The sequence below is a fragment of the Eriocheir sinensis genome, chromosome 13, assembly GCF_024679095.1.
Source record: "Eriocheir sinensis breed Jianghai 21 chromosome 13, ASM2467909v1, whole genome shotgun sequence".
Lineage (NCBI taxonomy): Eukaryota > Metazoa > Arthropoda > Malacostraca > Decapoda > Varunidae > Eriocheir > Eriocheir sinensis.
The window spans coordinates 12,225,878-12,239,262 of NC_066521.1; the positions used below are offsets into that span (position 1 = coordinate 12,225,878).

At 42.8% G+C, this 13,385-nt stretch overlaps 1 protein-coding gene across 1 annotated transcript in view; it reads left to right on the forward strand.

Moving 5' to 3' along the window:
- Positions 1–455: 455 nt before the first annotated feature.
- LOC126997994 (innexin inx2-like) overlaps positions 456–13,385 on the forward strand; it is an 81,661-nt gene continuing 68,731 nt past the window's right edge. The window contains exon 1 of the mRNA XM_050859265.1: positions 456–2,039. The gene's annotated coding sequence lies outside the window, so the exon portion shown is untranslated. The remainder of the gene's footprint in view (positions 2,040–13,385) is intronic.

Below are 13,385 nucleotides of genomic sequence, written 5' to 3' on the forward strand. Positions count from 1 at the left end.
AAAAAAAATCAGATTCCTTACCTATATACAGGCGGAAGTGTTACCTGAAAAGAAAAAGGTGACAGGTGGAGTTAGATAATTAAAACACTCCTGATCACATGCAACAGAGAAACAGCAAGGTGAGAAGGAAGAAGATAACATAACAAGACTCCTCACCTAAAACCAGAAGTGTTACCTGAAGAGAAATAGGTGACAGGTGAAGTTAGATAATTAAAACACTCCTGATCACATGCAACAGAGAAACAGTAAGGTGCGAAGGAAGAAGATAACATAACAAGACTCCTCACCTAAAACCAGAAGTGTTACCTGAAGAGAAAAAGGTGACAGGTAACGTTAGCTCATTAAAACACATAACAAGACTCCTCACCTAAAACCAGAAGTGTTACCTGAAGAGAAAAAGGTGACAGGTAACGTTAGCTCATTAAAACACTCCTGATCACATGTAACAAATAAACATTAAGGTGAGAAGGAACAAGAGAACATAACCAGACTCCTCACCTAAATCCAGAAGTGTTACCTGAAAAGAAAAAGGTGACAGGTAACGTTAGCTCATTAAAATACTCCTGAACACATCTGAACAAGAAATAAAAAAAACAGCCAGGTGAGAAGGAACAGGTGAACACGGTCAGCTTGCTCACCTATACCCGGAAGTGTTACTATATAGTTTACGGTGAAGTGTGAATGTGTTGCCAATAAAAAAATGCGTTTCGGGGAAGTGGATGACTAATCGAAGTCCATCACAGGCCCTATCAAAGCTTCAGAAGAGGAGGAGGGTTAGAAAAAGCACCTTCACGGTCTATAAGTTCCCCGCACGTAGTACCTGTTTTGAAATTCTGACAGGTAAAAAAAAGGGCAGTGTTGTTGGAAAGGTGCGCCCAATACTACGCCTTGGTGCTTAAATTCGTGTCCATTTAATCATGACAGGTAAAATCATTCCCCTTCACTAATTAAAAGCGACACCTCACCACCCTTCCCCCTCCCCCATCTCATAGGCGCCACACCACCATGCCAAAGCTACCCTAACCCAGATCATTTAGACACTCCTTAAACACATGGAGTAAAGAATCAGCCAGGTGTAAAGGAACAGAGAAGGAAACTTGACCGAGCCTAAAGGAATGTAACCTAACCAAAACCAAACCAAACTAACTCAACCCAACGCTAGCCAAACCAACCAAACCATAAACAAGCTCAACCAAACTAAACCTAATCAAACCAAACTGAACCTAACCTAAAGTAAGCGAACTCAATTTAACCTCAAGTGTCTCAAAATACAAAGAAAAACACAATAAGACAACCATAACCTAACCAACCCAACCCAACGCATGCCAAATGGACCACAACCAACTCAACCGAACCAAATCAAACGAAACTGAACCTAACCTAAAGTAATCGAACTTAACCTCAAGTATCTCCTAATTTAAAAAAAAAAAAAAGTAAAAGCACGATGAGATAACTATAAAACAAAACAGAAGCACTTAATAACACGCTGATCATTTTGTGTGTGTGTCTGTAGGTTATTGGTGAGTCTGTACCGCTAGGTGGAGGCGTGGCTCACACCTCATGGACCTCCCAACACACGGAGCAATTTGAGGTGTGTACGAACGTCGCCAGCACACCTGTGGACACAACACCTGGTGCAGCAGAGCGACACCTGCACCGTGAAACACATGCTGAGTAAGGTGCGAGGGAGAACACAGTACCGGGTGACTAGTGTATCGGGCTCTGTGCTCCTGTGGGCTCTGTTGCCGCTTCCTGGGGGCTCCTGGACAGCTGCAGGGTGACGCAACATTGCAACTTGGCCCTTGTTTGTGTTGATTTGTACAGATATACTTACAGACACCTGCTAACGGTACAACTACGTGGCACCGGGCGATACGCACACACACGAGGCGTCTTGGTGTGTGTTAAACGAAAGCTGCTACTGGTAAAAGACGACAGCCTTTGAATAGTACGGAAGTGTGACGGACCTCCTGATATCCCTCTGACTACTTCGTTCTCGTCCTCCTGCTCGTCCTCGTCCTCGTCGTCGTGTCATGAGGGTAAGTGTTGGTTGTTTACTTCTATGTTAGCTTAAATCGATCTCTTATTACCCTATGCTCCTATGTATTGGCAGGCTACTGTTGCTTATCTATTGCACTGCTGTTATGATTTACCACGTGCTACTTTGAGTCACGCGTGGGAAGCAAGGACTCTGAATGACCAAGATAGTCTACACATATGCAATTCAAAATCTTAAGAGGGGTGATGTTAAAATAATGTTCAATGGTACAAGTACAGACAGACAGACAGACAGACAGACAGACAGACAGAGAGAGAGAGAGAGAGAGAGAGAGAGAGAGAGAGAGAGAGAGAGAGAAAAGCAATGATGTTTTTTTACCGTAAATGAACACCTGAATGATAAGAAATATTACCTGACACTGGACACCACTTGTAAAGACCGTAATTAGTGCAGTAATGATGTATGTCCGGATGCATGTGTGTGAGTGCAAATTTTGAGGAGACGTAAACATTGTGTAGAAATAGAGTAATAAACAAATGCGACCTGTCAATCCAAACACCTGCAAAAACAGTTATTAGTGCAGCAATGATTGATGTATGGCGTGTATAAGTGTGTGACGTATATAAGTGTGTGAGTGCAATTTGGGGGGTGATGTAAAATTTGTGTAGAAATGTTGAATGTTATAAAGAAATGTAACATGACACTCCAAACACCTGTTAAGACTGTGATTAAAGCAGTAATGATGTATGGCCCGTAATATAAGTGTGTGTGCGTACAAGGTTTTGGGGACAATGTCAAAAATGGTTAGAAATGTTGAATAATAACAACAAAAATGACCTTACACTAAACACCACCTGTAGAGACCGTAATTAAAGCGGTAATGATGTATGGCCCGTAATATAAGTGTGTGTGCGTACAAGGTTTTGGGGGCAATGTCAAAAATGGTTAGAAACGTTGAATGATAACAAAAATTACCTTACACTGCACACCACCTGTAGAGACCGTAATTAAAGCGGTAATGATGTATGGCCCATAACAGGCATATGCGTGTGAGTAAATATTATTGTGGTGACGTAAAAAAATGCGCAGAAATGTTGGAAAAGAAATGTTACCTGCCGCCCAAACACCTGCAAAGCCTGTAATTAGTGCACCGGTGATGAATGGCCCATAACTAGGCTTAAACTAGTCACCTCACGTATGATGGAAAGCACCTGGCCTTCGTCTCACCTGTATGTCCTTCACCCTTCAATAACCACAGGTAGAATCATTCCCTCATTCCCCTTCAGTAATTATAAGCGACACATTGGCCCCCTTCCTCCCCCCTCCCCGGTCACGGATAAAACATTTCGCTCCTCTACCTGCCTCTCTCCTCACCTGTCTGCCCTTCCCCGTTTAATCATCACAGGTAAAATCATTCCCCTTCACTTATTAAAAGCGACACCTCACTACCCTTCCACCTCCTCCATCACAGATTAAACACCTCGCTCTTCTACTTATCTCTCCTCTCACCTGGCGATCCTTCACCCTTCATTAACTACAGGTAGAATCATTTCCCTTCACTAATAATAAGCGACACCTTTACCCGCACCCCCACTTTCACATCACGCATAAAAACACCTCGCTCTTCCATTTAACTCTCCTCTCACCTGGCGATCCTTCTCCTTTCATTAACTACCGGTAAAATCATTCCCCTTCACTAATTAATACACCTTGTTCCCCTTATTACCTTATTAACTTATGACAGGTATACTAACGCCATTCCCATTAACTATTTTCAGCTGTCTTCCTTTCCTCACCCAAATCATCACTTTTCTACCTTTCACGTGCCCCCTTTCTCATCTACCTGATATTTCCTTCCCCCTACAACCACCACATGTGACATCACCATTCCCTTTTTGCTAGTTATAGGTAAGACCCTCCCCATCCCACCCAATAGGTAAGGCCCTCTCCCTCTTCCTTCCTCATGCCTCCCTTCTCACACCTGTATGTACTTTCCCATTAACTTTTCACAGGTAACATTATCCCTTCCCTCGACAGTCCCAATAGGTAAAGGTAACATTATATCTTCTCCGGCAATCCCACAGGTAACATAATAAATAGTTGTCAACATCCCCTTTCAACATCCCCCCCCCCCCTTTCTCACCTGCCTGTTCTTTCCTCTTTCAATCCATACAGGTAACATAATTTCCTCATTCTTTAGTCACAGGTGTCATCCTCCTTCATCCCCCCTCTCCCCTTCTCACCTGGTTGTTCTTCTCCTTTTCAACCCCTATAGATAACATAACTTCCCCCTTCCTTAACTACTCGTGCCATCCTCCCCTCTTCACAACCCCTTTTCCCCTTACCCGGATGTTCTTCCCCCTTAAACAACCCCTACAAGTGTCCTCCCTTTCACACTACCGTACCTCCTTCCCCTCTTACCTGTCTGTTTTCCCCCCTCTAATCCCTACAGGTAACCTCATTCCCCTTCCTCTAATTAAAGGTGACATCCTCCCCCTTCACACCACCCCTTATCCCCCTTTTACCGGGCTGTTCTTCCCCTTTCAATCCCTTCAGGTGTTCTTCATTTCACAACACCTTCCTGTCTTACCTGGCTGTTTTTCAACCTTCAATCCATGCAGGTAACATCCTTCCCCTTCCCCTAATCAAAGGTAACATCCTGGCTGTTCTCACCCTTTCAATCCCTTCAGGTGTTCTCCCTTTCACAAATTCACACACCCTTCCTTTCTTACCTGGCTATCTTTCCACCTTCAATCCATACAGGTAACATCCTTCTCCTTCCCCTAATCAAAGGTGACATCCGCCCCATTCACACCACCCCATATTCTTACCTGTCTGTTCTCACCCTTTCAATCCCTTCAGGTGTTCTCCCTTTCACAAATTCACACACCCTTCCTTTCTTACCTGGCTATTTTTCCACCTTCAATTCATACAGGTAACATCCTTCCCCTTCCCCTAATCAAAGGTAACATCCTGGCTGTTTTCACCCTTTCAATCCCTTCAGGTGTTCTCCCTTTCACAAATTCACACACCCTTCCTTTCTTACCTGGCTATTTTTCCACCTTCAATTCATACAGGTAACATCCTTCTCCTTCCCCTAATCAAAGGTGACATCCTCTCCCTCACACCTTACAGCTACGACCCCTCCTCCTCCTCCTCCTCCTCTTTTCCACACGCCTCCACTTCCTCTTTCATCATATCAGATTAACTCTTTCATCTTCCTCACCTGTCTGTCTGTCCCTTCCCTTATTACAGGTAGAGCCCTTCCCCCGTCACACCTGCCCTATCTACCTCACCCGCATAGCACCTGAAGGAGTTAGGTAAGTTCCTCCTCCCCTCCCCCTCCCCCCTTCCCTCAGTCCATTTACCTTCCTCGAGTGAATATTAATCGTGGCCTCATCAGTCAGTCTCCTTTCGTCATCTTGTTAATACTCTTGATACTTAACCTTTAAAGACTTCACTTAGTCATCGCATATATAAAACAGGCTTAGGTAATGGTAGCAAGGGGAAAATCGAGGCCTCATGCTGGTTGGAGGAGAGGTTAAATGTTCTTGGTTCTCTTAGTAACTACATATAAACTGCAGAGACTTAGGGTAATGATATAAAGTGGAAAATCGAGGTCTCATGCTGGCTGGTGGAAAGGTTAAGCGTTATCGAGGCCTAATGCTGGTTGGAGGAGAGGTTAAGTAAGTGTTCTTGGTTCTCTTAGTAACGACATATAAACTGGAGAGACTTAAGGTAATGATATAAAGTGGTAAAGCGAGGTCTCAAGCTGGCTGGTGGAAAGGTTAAGTGTTATCGAGGCCTAATGCTGGTTGGAGGAGAGGTTAAGTAAGTGTTCTTGGTTCTCTTAGTAACGACATATAAACTGGAGAGAGACTTAAGGTAATGATATAAAGTGGAAAATCGAGGTCTCATGCTGGCTGGTGGAGAGGTTAAGTGTTCTCGGATCTCCTCTGGTGCTTCGTTAGTATTGCAACGTTTAAGTAAAAGTTCCATTGGCAAAATATTAATATCCGTGGGTTACCATAAGGTTTGATGTAGGATGGAAAGAATAAAGGAAGGAAGAAAGAAAGGATGGAAAAAATTTAGAAGAAGGGAGGAAGGAAGGAAAAAACATATTAAAGAAAAGGAAGGAAAAGAACTGAGGGAGGAGAAAAAGAGGGAAGGAAGTAGGGAAAAAATAGAAAAAAAGGAAAGAAAGAACTGAGGGAGGAATTAAAGAGGGGGAGGAAGAAGGAAAAAAAATAGAAAAGGAAAGAAAGAACTGAGGGAGGAATGAAAGAAAGGAAAAAATGAACCAATGAAATAGATAGACGGAAACATATATTGATAAAGAGAGAGAGAGAGAGAGAGAGACATGGAAAACAACACAAAACTACGATTACGACCACTTAGTTAGTACCATAGTGAGAGCGTTGTGTTACCTCCTGTTCGAGCAAGCCTAATACGCTCGATGCCAACGCCCTCTAGCGGCCAAGGGCGAAGGTCAGTGCCCGATTACCCGCTTGGTCATTCCTCCTCAGGTATACTCACATAGGAGATGATCAGGTGAGGCCACACAGGTAATTGAGTGGTGATGTTGAGGTAATGGGGAGGTGAAAACTGGTGATGTGGAAGTAACTAGATGTTTTTTTTTTTTTTACATATATTTTTTTTAAGGCAGCGCAAAGTCACACGCATACAAAAAAAAGTCCATAAACACAAAAAGAGCCCGCAAAATGTCGTTGTTAGGTGATGTGAAGAGGGAAGGAAGTAGGGAGGAAGAAAGGAAAAATAGAAAAAAAAGGAAAGAAAGAACTGAGGGAGGAATGGGAGGTAAAGAAAAAAGTAGAGAGGAAAACAAAAACAAAGACCGTATACATAAAAATAAAAATAAAAACGCAAAATGTTATTGGATGATGTGCAGGTAAGAAAAAAAAAGGGAAAAAAAAAACCCAGCCTGCAAAATATCGTTGTTAGGTTAATGCCGTTATTAGGTGATCTGCATGAAATTAGGAGGCAATATACAGGTTCCTAGGTGACCATACAACCCCATATGATTTAGTATACAGGTTTGAAGATAATATATAAGAGCAGGTAATGAGGTGATGATATAGTTAATCAGGAGGTGCTAAACAATGACTAGGTAGTGATAATATATAGATAATGAGGCAATATTATACAGGTAAACAGGTGTGCATACAGGTTTGTAGGATGTGATACATATACCTGCAAGTGATCAGGTGATGAAGTATAGTTATCAACGTGTGGAATGAAGGAGAAAGTCAGATAGATATAATTACAGTAAATAGGATGGGTTTTTTATTTTTTTTTATTTTTTTGCTAGTAATTAAATGGTTGTAAGAAAAGTGATAAACAGCTAATTAATTGTTGTTGATTTTCGGTAGTTAAGAGACAAGATGCAAATAACTGTTAATAGGCAGGTAAAAAGGTGATGCACAGGTAGATAGATTAATACCTTGCATCTATGAAAGAGCAATTACAAAAAAAAGTTTACAGGTGGGAAGGGAAATCTTTACTAACTCAAACGCGAATTATTAAGCTGAGGCACACCATTCCTTTTCCCTTCTCTCCCTTCCCTTCTTCCTTTCCTCCCTTCCTTCTTTCTCACACTCATTTTCTCCCACTCCTCATCCTTCCTTCATTCCTTCCTCCTCAAATTATCAAGTTAGTTTTTCCCTTCCCACTTGTAACGAATTATCTATCTATTCATATATTTCTTCACTACAATGGATACAGACCAAGGCTAACTAAACAAAGAACATATAATTCTCGCAATACGCTGTTCCTAGGAAAAACATGCTGAAAGAAGATCGACACCTCTCCATCTGAAATTGACCTCTCTTCTGGCCACTCTCTTCTATTCTCTTTCATAGGCGCAGTGCTTTGTGGGTTCTTTTTGTTCTTGTTTTTGTCCTTCAGCTGCTTCCTTTGCTGTAAAAACACTAGGTCGCCGGAACCTTGTCCAAACCACCTGAACGTGACACCCTCGGCAGGTGAGCACGGGGTAACACTAACAAGGTGACGCACTGGCAAGGTGACTCAGGTGTTTGTTGGGTCGATGGGGCAGCCTTGAGTCAGCCTTGTCCTGTATACTTTGTCTCTCACCTTGATCTTAACTCCTCGCTGATAACTTACACACGAACTAAGGCAACAATTCCTGGTATTGCTGTAACACTGATAGAAGACGTAGACACCCCCCACCCCCACACACCTCTGATACCACCGCTTAATTTGTAGCTAAATCATCACTGTAATTACATCATTCTGACTTCCTTCTTCATTCCACACGTTGATAACTACACTTCATCACTAAGGCAGCATTTCCTGGTATTGCTGTAACACTGATAGAAGAAGACGTAGACACACACACACACACACACACACACACACACACACACACACACACACACACACACACGAGGCAATATCCATGTACACCTGCTCGCTTATCCCCAAAAGGAACATAACATTATATGAAATCTCTTAATTAATCACACACACACACACACACTCTTTACAGCTTTTTTTTAAACAAGAAATGAATGGATAAAACTAAAATAGAGAAATAAAAAGAAAAAACAGAAAAGGCGCAAAACCGGAATTCGTTGAAAAAACAAATATGCATGTGTTGAAAAACATGTGACAGGTATTTGAGTGGAGGAGGAGGGGGGGAGGGGGAGGAAGAGGGGGGAGGGGGAGGAGGAGGAGGAGGAGACAGACAGACACACAGACACAGACAGAATGAATGAAACACTAAAACACACACACACACACACACACACACACACACACACACACACACACACACAAACACGAGAGAGAGAGAGAGAGAGAGAGAGAAGGAAAGAACAGAAGAAAGGAGTGAAGGAAGGAAGAAAAGGATGGAGTGAAAGAAAGAACAGAAGGAAGGAAGAGAAGGAGGGAGTGAAGGAAGGAATTGAAGGAGCAGAAGAAGGGAGTGAAGGAAGGAACAGAAGAAAGGCGTGTTGGAAGGGAGAGAGAGAGAGAGAGAGACCGGGCAGACTAAAAGAGCAGGGGAGAGAGGGAGACAAAGAAGGCACGACAGGCGGTAGCGGGCTGGGGTGTGTATGGAAATAAACACACACACACACACACACACACACACACACACACACCTGAAGAATATTGCATCAGTCCGTGTGTGTGTGTGTGAGTGTGTGTGTGTGTGTGTGTGTGTGTGTGTGAGAGAGAGAGAGAGAGAGAGAGAGAGAGAGAGAGAAACGAAAAAACTACAAAACAAATAGAAAGAACAGACGAAAAAGTAGGAAACACACACACACACACACACACACACACACACACACACACACACACACACACACACACACACACTCACAGAGGGACGGACGGAAATAACACACAAACTCACTCCTTTAATCTAATCTTCCTGCTTCATATCACGTCAATAAGAAGCCGATTGGATTACTATGTTTGTTGTGCTTTTATGGGATTTCCTCGCTTGATCCTTTTATTTGGTGTTTGCCGGCGATAAAGCGGAGTAGAGACGGTTGGTAAATAAAAAAGTAAAAAATAGATAAACGCCATAAAATAAGTCCCTGGTGTGATTCATTTTATTAGGTGATTGCCGGCGATAAAACGGAGTGAATGCAATAAACAAATAAACAAATGAAATAGATAAGCCGTAAAAAAATAAAAGATAAGATAGAAAAGATAGAAATGATGGAAAAAGGATAGAAAAAATAATTACGCTCAGTTAAATTACGAAGAAAAAGACATCATCAAACTCATCAATATATAGTACTCTTTCTGCCTCCTCCTCCTCCTTCCTTTTTCTCTTTCTGTAGCACTATGCCTGAAGCGGAGGGGCGGGGGGCAGGACTAGCCTTCTCAGTACACTCTTTCTGCTACACTAACGGCTAACGAATAATTCATCTGTAGAGTAGACCAGACCACAACAGGTACTAGACTCGTTATGAGGTTGTCTACCATACCTGTTTTTCTTCTTCTTTTTCTTCTTCTTCTTCTTCTTTTCCTTCCTCTTCTACTTCTTCTTCTTCCTCCTACTCATATTTTTTTTTCACCCCTAATAACTTTGCTTCCACTCCTTCCCTTCCTTCTTTCAATAATTTTTGCTGCTTCTTCTTTCTCCCACGCCTGCTCTATTCCCTCCTATTCACCCCAACCACCTTTGTTTTCCTTCCTCCTCCTTTTTCCTTTTCCTCCTCCTCCTTCTTTTCCTTCATCTGTTTTCCTCTTCTTCCATGGTTTCATAACATACGGTACTAAGATCAGCTGGTTTTCCTTGACATTTTGAACGCTTTCCTTTCCTTCCATACCTCCTGCTGTTTATACTCCTCTTTCCTTCCTCTACCTCCTCTTTACATCCTCCAGCCTCCTCCTTTTCCTCTTACATATCTCCCTCACTTCACCTTTACCTCCTTCTCATAAAACTTAATCAACCCAGCTCTATTTTACACCTGTCAAGCTTTTCTTTGTATATCTTATTTAACTGTCAGTATATCTATGAATCTGTCTGTCTGTCTATTTACCTGTTTATCTGTCTACCTGTCTGCCTATCTATCTATCTATCTATGTAATTATCTTCCACCTACCTACCTCTCTATCTCTATACCTGTGTGTCTATATGTCTCTATGTAAAGGGGTATTGCATGGTGTTGCATAGAGGGAAGGGGAGGGGCGGGGGTCAGGGAGGAGAGGGCATTAAGTACTAGGTCAGCGACGGTAACTTTCACTGACACCGCCTCCTGACCTCTCCTCGCTCCCTCCTTCTGTTCCTTCACTTACGCACTCCTTCCGTTCCTTCACTCCCTTCTTCTGTTCCTTCAGTTCCTTCCTTCACTCCCTCCTTCTCTTCCTTCCTTCACTTTTTTCTTCTGTTCTTTTCTTCACTCCATCTTTCTCTTCCTTCCTTCACTCCCTTCTTCTCTTCCTTCCTTCACTCCTTTCTTCTGTTCCTTCCTTCACTCCATCTTTCTCTTCCTTCCTTCACTCCTTTCTTCTGTTCCTTCCTTCACTCCCTCCTTCTCTTCCTTCCTTCACTCCCTCCTTCTTTTCCTTCCTTCACTCCTTTCTTCTGTTCTTTCCTTCATTCCCTCCTCTTCCTTCCTTCACTCCTTTCTTCTGTTCTTTCCTTCACTCCCTTCTCTTCTTTCCTTCACTCCTTTTTTCTGTTCTTTCCTTCACTCCATCCTTCTCTTCCTTCCTTCACTCCCTCTTCTGTTCTTTCCTTCATTCCCTCCTTCACTCCTTTCTTCTGTTATTTCCTTCACTCCCTCTTATGTTCCTTTACTCCCTCTATTCCTTCTCTATACTTCACTACTTTGGTTTCTCCTCCTCCTTCTCTTCCCCCTCATCTTTGCTTCCTACATACCCTTCCTTCGTTCAGTTTCTCCAACTTTATTATCACTATATCCTCTTCCTCCTCTAATTCCTTTTCATCTTCCTTTGTTTCATTTCTTCACCTTCTTTGTGCATCCTCCTCCTAAGCCTCCTCCTCATAACTATCATCTTTTTTCCTACATCATCTTTAATTTTATCTTTTCATCTTCGCCACATTTTCTTCCTGTTCCTTGTCATCATCATCATCATCATCATCATCATCTTATTTCCTACATAATTTTTCATTTTATTTCCGCATCTTCACCACATTTTCTTCCTCTTCCTTGTCATCATCATCATCATCATCATCATCATCATCATCTTCTTCCGTTCCTTATCTCGCTGCAAACACCCCTGTCCTTCGGTCCATCCTGTAACCTTCACCTTATCTTTCCTTCCTTTTCCTCCCCATTACACACCTCCCTCGATTTATTAACTTCCTTCCTCCTCCTCCTCCTCCTCTTCTTCCTCTTCCTCTTCTTCTGCATCATTCTTCCTAACTCCATTTCCTATATCGATTCCTACGTCCTCTAACCTTCAGATTATCTACTATCCTTCCTTTTCCTCCCTTTCATGGCTTCCTTTTTCTTCTTCTTCTTCTTTTTCTTCTTCTTCCTCCTCGTCCTCCCCCAACTTTTCCTCCTTTCAATTCCTGCCTTCTTCTTCTTCTTCTTTTTCTTCTTCTTCTTCTTCATCATCATCTTCCTCCTCGTCCTCCCCCAAGTTTTCCTCCTTTCAATTCCTGCCTTCTTCTTCTTCTTCTTCTTCTTCTTCATCATCTTCCTCCTCGTCTTCACCCAAGTTTTCCTCCTTTCTATTTCTGCCTTCTTCTTCTTCTTCTTTTTCTTCTTCTTCTTCATATTCTTCTTCCTCCTCGTTCTTCCCCAAGTTTTCCTCCTTTCTATTTCTGCCTTCTTCTTCTTCTTCTTCTTCTTCATCATCATCTTCCTCCTCGTCCTCACCCAAGTTTTCCTCCTTTCAATTCCTGCCTTCTTCTTCTTCCTCTTCTTTTTCTTCTTCATCATCTTCCTCCTCGTCTTCACCCAAGTTTTCCTCCTTTCTATTTCTGCCTTCTTCTTCTTCTTCCTATTTGTACCTCCTCCTCCTTCTCCTCTCTGCTTTCCTCTTATTCTTCCCGTCTTGCCTCCCTCAGTCATTTCCAGTTTGCTTTTGTTTCCTCTCCGCTCAAAACTATTTCCCTTCACCTTCATTCCTTCACACACACACACACACACACACACACACACACACACACACAAGGGTATTCTCGCGCCCATCCTAAGCTCTTGATCTTTTAACCTTGGCAGTCACTTTAGCCAGCCAGCAGGGGCGTAGCGAAGGGCCATCGTACCGAGAACCTTGCATCACACGCCGCCCTCCTCCTCCTCCTCCCCCTCCTCCTTCCTCATCCCTCTCCCTTGTAGTCTTCTTGGTTCATTATTTCTCGTATCGTAAGAGTGATGCAAGTTGGGTTATTTTTCTGAGTCTGTGTCTGTCTGTCTATCTCTCTACCTGTTTGTTTTCTGTCTATTTCTGCAGTTTGGGTTAGGTTAGTGAGGGTTTTCCTGTGTGTTTATCTGTCTATCTGCTTGTGTATCTGTTTTTCTAGGTCAATGAGTCTGTTTTTAGTGTGTGTGTGTGTGTGTGTGTGTGTGTGTGTGTGTGTGTGTGTGTGTGTGTGTGTGTGTGACCGTCTGGTCATCTGTCTGTCTGTTAGTGTCTGTCCGTGTGCGTTATCTTTCTAGTCGGCTGTTTATCAGGTCTGTCTGTCGGTTCGCCCTTATCGCCGGGGTCTGTCTGTCTGTCTGTCTGGTATACGTCAAGATGGGTGTGTGTGTGTGTGTTTGTTTGTTCTCGTCTGAGTGAGGGTTCCTGTTTCTAAGTTGTGTTTAGTTTCTTGTATATGTTGGGTAGGTGTATGCATGAGTCTCTCTCTCTCTCTCTCTCTCTCTCTCTCTCTCTCTCTCTCTCTCTCTCTCTCTCTCTCTCTCTCTCTCTC